This window comes from Mustela putorius, unplaced genomic scaffold (assembly GCF_011764305.1).
Source record: "Mustela putorius furo isolate JIRA1106 unplaced genomic scaffold, ASM1176430v1.1 tig00000578_pilon_pilon_pilon, whole genome shotgun sequence".
NCBI lineage: Eukaryota > Metazoa > Chordata > Mammalia > Carnivora > Mustelidae > Mustela > Mustela putorius.
In genome coordinates, this window is record NW_025421422.1 from 3663152 (window position 1) to 3670218 (window position 7067).

At 48.9% G+C, this 7067-nt stretch overlaps 1 pseudogene; it reads left to right on the plus strand.

The window, feature by feature from the left end:
* The first annotated feature begins 3935 nt into the window (after positions 1-3935).
* On the plus strand, positions 3936-4020 carry LOC123392458 (annotated as a pseudogene).
* The last annotated feature ends 3047 nt before the right edge of the window (positions 4021-7067 follow it).

Sequence of the window (7067 nt, forward strand, 5' to 3'; positions counted from 1 at the left end):
ACGCCTGGGTGGCTCAGTTGGTTAAGCAGCTGCCTTCGGCTCAGGTCATGATCCCAGCATCCTGGGATCGAGTCCCACATCGGGCTCCTTGCTTGTCAGGGAGCCTGCTTCTCCCTCTGCCTCTGCCGGCCATTCTGTCTGCCTGTGCTCGCTCTCTCTCTCTCTCTCTGATAAATAAATAAAATCTTTAAAAAAAAAAAAAGGAAAAAAAAGGAAATTCTGACACACACTACAACAAGGGTGAACCTTGAGGACATTCTAAGTGAAGTTAGTCACAAAAGGATTGTATGATTACTGTAGGCTCTATGATCCCACTGATGCCTAGAATGGTCAAATCCATAGACAGGAGAATGGCAGGTGCCAGGGGCTGGGGGGTGAGGGGGAACAGGGCGTTACCCTTTAATGGCGACACAGTTTCAATCTTGCAAGACGAAAAGCATTCTAGAGGCAGACAGCGGTGGCTGCACAATGGTAGAAGATTAGTAAATGCCACCAAAACACTCACAAATGGTTAAAATGGTAAATTTTATAAATTTTATATTATGTATATTTACCCCATTTTTTTTAAAAAAATAAAAAAAAAATCTCAAATTTCCCCTCCTCAAGCATCTTACTGTTGGCGTTACCCATTGAAACCTGGCGGCAACATCTACTATTGTCCTTAGTTTACAGGCGAGAAAACCAAGACTGGGGAGGTGCCGTGAGTGACCTGAGGTCACCCAGCAAGTAAGTGGCAGCCCGGGTTAATGCCCAGGGTCTGATTGCAAGGCCTGTTGTCTCCCCACCCGGAGCCCTGGCCACAAAGGGAGCCACCCCCTCCCTGACCACGTTCCACAGTTCTGCTCAGATTCCCCTGCCAGGGGACAGCAAACAGGATCCAGATGGCAGATCCCCTGCTGACCGGGATGGGGCCGAACTTGAAACCCCTCTGCCAGGGTTTCCAAATGCATCCCAGACTTCTGTCCTGGAAGCGTTTGGTGCCCTCCTGGTGGGGTGGCGGGGAGCAGAGAGGCAGCCAAGCCTGGCCACAGGCCTTGTCAGTGACTATTGGGGGACAAGGGGCTGGCACTGGCCCCTAGGTATTTCCACAGGCCCTGGAATGCCCAGTTCTCCCCTGATGGTGAGACTCATCTTAGTCTCACCAGCATTTGTGCCCTGGGGCAGCCATGACAAAGTACCACAGATTGGGTGCTTGATCAACATAATTCTTTGTCTCACAAGTCTGGGGCCAGAAGACTGAAACTGAGGTGTCAGCAGAGTTTGTTTCTTCTGAGGGCTGTGAGGGAGAATCGGCTCCAGGCCCTCTCCTGGCTTTGGGTGGCCTCAGGCTTTCCCCAGCCCCAAGATGGCCTCCCTGTGTCTTCACATCATCTTTTGGCCATGCACGCCTGTCTGTTTCCGAATTCCCCCTTTGATAAGGACATGGTCATTATCATGGTGGTTTAGGGCCACCCTAGTGACCTCATCTTTGGTCTTCTGCAAAGACTATTTCGACATCAGGTCCCATCCATAGGTTCCACGGAATTGGACTACAATGTCTTTTTTTTTTTTTTTTAAAGATTTTATTTATTTATTTATTTGACAGAGATCACAAGTAGGCAGAGAGGCAGGCAGAGAGAGAGGGGAGAAGGAGGCTTGCCGCTGAGCAGAGAGCCCGATGTGGGGCTCAATCCCAGGACCTGGGATCATGACCTGAGCTGAAGGCAGAGGCTTTAATCCACTGAGCCACCCAGGCACCCCGACTACAATGTCTTTTAATGGAGACACAATTCAACCCATAACTCCCTCCCCTGATGCCATTACTCCACTCGGAGCCCAGGAGGCCAGAAGGGAAGGTTCTGAGGCTCAGGGAAAACTGGCAAAGCCAAATACCATTTCACATACTCTCTAAGGTTTCAGGACTTTATAACCATCGTGGTCACGAACTGAATGCTTGTGGTGTGGCGGACGTTAGGCCTACGCACTCCGGGCGGCCGTTCCCAGCTATCTCATTTTGCAGGAGAGTGACGTAGCTCTCAGTTGGAGGAACGAGGCTCAAATCATGGCCTTCCTGTAGTCAAAGGCTATCGCGGGAGGTTCAGGAGAGGAGGTATGTGAAAGGCGGTCATTTCAACCTCCTAAAAATATCTCTAGATTCTGGTGACTTCTCTCTACCCCCCAATGTGACCTCCTGTATCAGGGTCCAGAGGCTGCTGTAACAAATTACCTCAAAGTGGGTGACTTGAGACATCAGAAATGTACTCCCTCACATTTCTGGAGGCCAGAAGTCTGAAGTCAAGATGTCGGAAGCGCCTCCCTCCCTCCCAAGGCTCTGGGTGGGGTCGGGGCTGGGCCGTCGGGGGCGGGGTGCCTCCTTGCCTCTTGCAGCTTCTGGTGGCTCAAGGCATTCATTACCCTCTGTCTTCCAGAGGCCTCCTCATCTCTGTCTCCCCTCTGGGTATCTCTAATTGGGACATTTTTCATTGGATTTAGGATGAGCTGTTCTCACAATCCTTAATTTAATTATATCTGCAAAAACACTCTGTCCCCAAAAGATCACATTCAGAGATTCTAGGATCTGGACATATCTTTTAGGGGGAGGACACCCTTCAAACTCCGTGTGTAGCCCCGGACACCATCGTCCAAGCCGGGCCCGTCTCCTGGCCTCCAGCCCTTGCAGCCGAGGGGTCTTACAACCAAGAGTCTTACAAAAGCAGAGGCCAGGCCCATATCCCTCCCAACTTAAGTCTCACAGCAGCTCCCAGGGCAAGCAGCCCGGCCAGACCCAGGGCTTGGCCCCACTGACCTCTCTGCTCCCCTCCCCCAACCCCATTCCCACCATACTGCCCTGCCCGTGGTCCCCATGGGACATCTGAGCCATCTCGTGCCTTCAGGCCCCCTCCACGCTTCCACCACTGCTCCCACAACGTGGGATCTTCCCCTGGGTTCCACCTGGTTGACTCGCTCATCAACATCAGCCAAGTTGAAGTTCCAATGCCCCTCCCTTGGCAACCTGGGCTGAGTCAGGGGCCTCCTCTGAGCTCCCACAGCCCCTGGGCTACAGTCGTCGTGAGCTACAGTGGTTTAGAGCATGGGCTCAGCCTTGCTTGGGGAGCTCGGCGGGAGAAGGCCTACATCGCCCACGCCCATCTCGCTCACTGCAGATGGTCGCCATCCACCATCCAGCTGGTGTCCTGCCGTGCCCCTGGGGGGCGTGAATGTCACCTGCGGCTGAACCTTTCCCTCCACCTCCCACCCCTGCTGGTCTTCCTTCCTCAGAGTCTTGAAGAAACATTTCTTTCTTGCCTTTAAAACCTTAAGTTCCGTTTGAATGTGTGTGTTTTATATAGAACAGCTTTATTGCAATGTAATTTACATACACAATTCGGCTATTTAAAGTGTACAAGTCCTTTGGTGTATTCAGAGTTGGGCCACCATCCCTGCAATCAAATTCAGAATATTTTCATTGTCCCCAAAAGAAATCTTATACATATTAGCAGTCACTCCTCATTTCCTTCCAACTGCTCCCCCTCCCCAGCCCTTGGCAACCACTCACCTGCTTTCTGTCTCTATAGATTTCCCTATTCTGGACATTCCATGGCAATGGAATCCTACAATCTGTGGCCTTTTGTGACTGGTTTCTTTCACTTGGCGTCCTGTCTTTGTAGCATGTGTCGGGACCTCATTCTTTTTGATTGTCTGACTAATATTCCATTGCAGGGATAAACCACTCTTAACTCAGACACTGGGTTGCATCCAAGCTTTTGTGTGGTTACTGTGTTTTCACTTCTCCTGAGTATATACCTAGGAGTGGTGAATGTGGTTTTTTTTCCTTTTTTCTTTTTCAAGTAGGCTACACAACCTACGTAGGGCTTGAACTCACAACCTTGAGACCAAGAGTTGGTTGCTTTACCAACTGAGCCAGGCAGATGCCCCTGGTTGTGTTTTTTTTATTTGTTTGTTTTTTAAATTAAAAATAATTTTGTAGCATGGCCCCTGCACAAGGATGACACACAAATTCGTGAAGCGTTCCATATTTCAAATAAATAAATAAATAATTCTGTAAAGGTTTTATTTATTTATTTATTTATTTGACAGAGAGACAGAGAGAGAGAACACAAGCAGGAGGACAGACAGGCAGAGGGGAGAGGAGGAGCAGGCTCCTCGCCAAGAAGGGAGCCCAACATGGGACTCAATTCCAGGACCCCGAGATAATGACCTGAGCTGAAGGCAGCCGCTTAACCCACTGAGCCACCCAGGCGCCCCTAAAAATAACCTCTGTTATAAATTGCAAACACAATACATTAGGGATCACCCAAATGACCAATTAGAAATGAGAAAATATAGACACAGCTATAATTCCCACAAACAAAGATATCTGGTTCCGGCCCTGCAGACACCATCTTTGCTCGCGTTCACTCACATGGTGCCTGAACAGGCCACCGTGTGTGGAAACCAACAACCCCGGCCCATGCAGAAGACAGCCTCCGTCTGTCTCTGCCTGATCCTTCCTGTGACTCTCCGTAAAGAGCCATTCAGTACAGATGAGAAATGAAACCAGATTTGACTTCAAAGGACAAACAGCTAGGAGAATGGAGGATTTTCAGCTTTTCAGGGGGCTAAAACCTCTCTTTGGGGAAAAAGAAAAAAGGCCCTAAAAACAAAGGAGGCCAAATCCCAACAAAAACCTGGAGAATCATTTTATCAAGGTGGATGGATTACAAGCGATTTATTTTCTTTTAAGAAATGTTAATGATACTAAATTGTCATTATAATGTTTTACCACTAAAAAAGATTCTAAGAGCCTTTGAGGGTTTACTGATGAAAAAGAATGATTTTATAAAACTCAGCAATTCTTAAGAAGGGTGCAGCCAAAAAGACTTTCTTGATCCTTTATAGTTTCTTCCAAGAACTGGCTCACAGAGACAGGGGCCAAGCTAGCAGACAGCCACAAACCTGTGGGAAGCTGTAAAGATCTCAGCTCCAAAACAGAGCTCCTTACAAGCATGGAGGAAAAAGCAGGTAAGAAGAGGCATTAAAACTTTCTCCCTTTAGGGGCACCTGGGTGGCTCAGTGGGTTAAAGCCTCTGCCTTCTGCTCAGGTCATGATCCCAGGCTCCTCGGATTGAGCCCCACATTGGGCTCTCTGCTTGGCGGGGAGCCTGCTTCTCTCTCTCTCTCTCTCTCTCTGCCTGCCTCTCTGCCTACTTGTGATCTCTCTGTCAAATAAATAAAACATTAAAAAAAAAAACTTTCTCCCTTTAAAACTATTTTGGGGAAAAATTTGGAAATTCTTAGCTGTTCATGACAAGTAAGAAGGGCTGTACCTACATATTTGGTTTTTTTTTTTAGAACACCTTGCTGTGTAAGTGTCCATTCCCAAACTGTATGTTCTTCACTATAAAAATGTTTATGAGCATCCCTTCTTAAACCCTGATGAGCAATTATAATATTTACACCCAAGTGTTTGAAAAAGAGTCCCACTTGGGTGCCAGGTGCCTCAGTGGGTTAAGCGTCTGATTCTTGATTTCGACTCAGGTCATGATCTCCCGGTTGTGGGATTGAACCCCACGTTGGGCTCATGCACAGGTGTGGAGCCTGCTTAAGATTCTCTCTTCCTCTCCCTCTGCCTAAGTATATAAATGTATATATGTATATCTAAACAAACATGTATATATATAAATATATATGTGTATATATGTGTGTGTGTATATATATATATATATAAAATAAACAGTCCCACTTGTTCTAAAAAGCACCATTAAATAGAAAAATATGCTTATTTATTCAGTTGCACAATGTAGAGGTGGCAGGATGCCTGGCAGAGAAGCTACTACCTTCCCCACCTTCACCAAGGACACACATTGCTAAGTGATGACAGCACTCTTTCCCACAAATCTGGAGAAAGTCTCCCTAGCCCGGTCCAGTCTTCTTAAAAGGGGGCTTCTAGGAGTGGACGGGTGTGCGTGTAAACTCAGGACGCCACCTACTGGCAATGCTTCTTAATTGCAGGCAGAGTACCCAGCCAGGGCGAGTTCTGAGCCAGCAAACCCAGGCAAAATGACAGGACGTGAGTTCTTCAGCCTACTCCTGCATCAATATGATAGCCCTCCTAGAGAAGAGCTTTGGATTTCAACACGAAGTTTCCTTGCTTTAGGAAAGCAAGAGATTGACCAAGAGAAGCAATTCAAGCAACAATCAGTAGTATTAGGAAACCCTAGATTTTTCCCTGACGTTCTCTTTTTCAAAGGCTGACCCTTCTGTCTGTCCCAAGCATTAGGTCCCAAGGCTGCCCAGATGTTTCATTCTGCAAACTATATGTGTCACATGATTCAAATTCAACGTGGGTACTTCTTCCTGAGCAGGGGTGCCAGCCACCGGGCAAGGAGCCCGCTTAAAGGCTCCTCGTAGCAATCTACCCAGAGAGGTAGCTGCTGCTATCCCCATCTTCCAAGCAAGAGCACTGAGGCTCAGGGAGGGGAAGCAACAGTGGCCAAGGTCACATGGTGAGGAAGACAGAGGCAGGACTGAAAACACCCTCCTGGTCAATGGGGGCTACAGACCTCACAACGTTAGCCCCATATTGGGCCCCTTCCTGATAACAGGCTGCCCTTCTTGCCGGAGGACTCCAAGGCAGGTAGCTGTGCCCCTGGGAATGTCCCACTGGGACAGGGCACAAGCAGCCCAGAGGGGCCAGTGGGCCCCTCTCAGGAGGGAGATGGCCACAGGGTAGGGTCCAGGGCTGATTCTGGACCTGGACAGCCCTGACCATGTGCTGCAGGGGTCTGCAGCCAGACATTGGGTCCCACTCTGCTACTGCAGCTGATCACCCTCCCTGGCCTCACTTGCTTGGGCAGAACACCCCGCATGGGCAGCTGTGATCATTCGTGCAGGATGCAGTCACACAGATATTAGCCTGGGGTTGACCCAGGAGGAAGCAGGTCAATGCTGACTCTATTTCCCCGCCCCCACGCTCCTCTCCATCACCCTGTCCTCCTTCCGACTCTCTGTTCTTTTCTCTCCCTGTCTCTGCCAGTGTGACTCTATGCTGATCTGCCCCGTCTCCATGCCAGGCTCAGGTTCCTCTA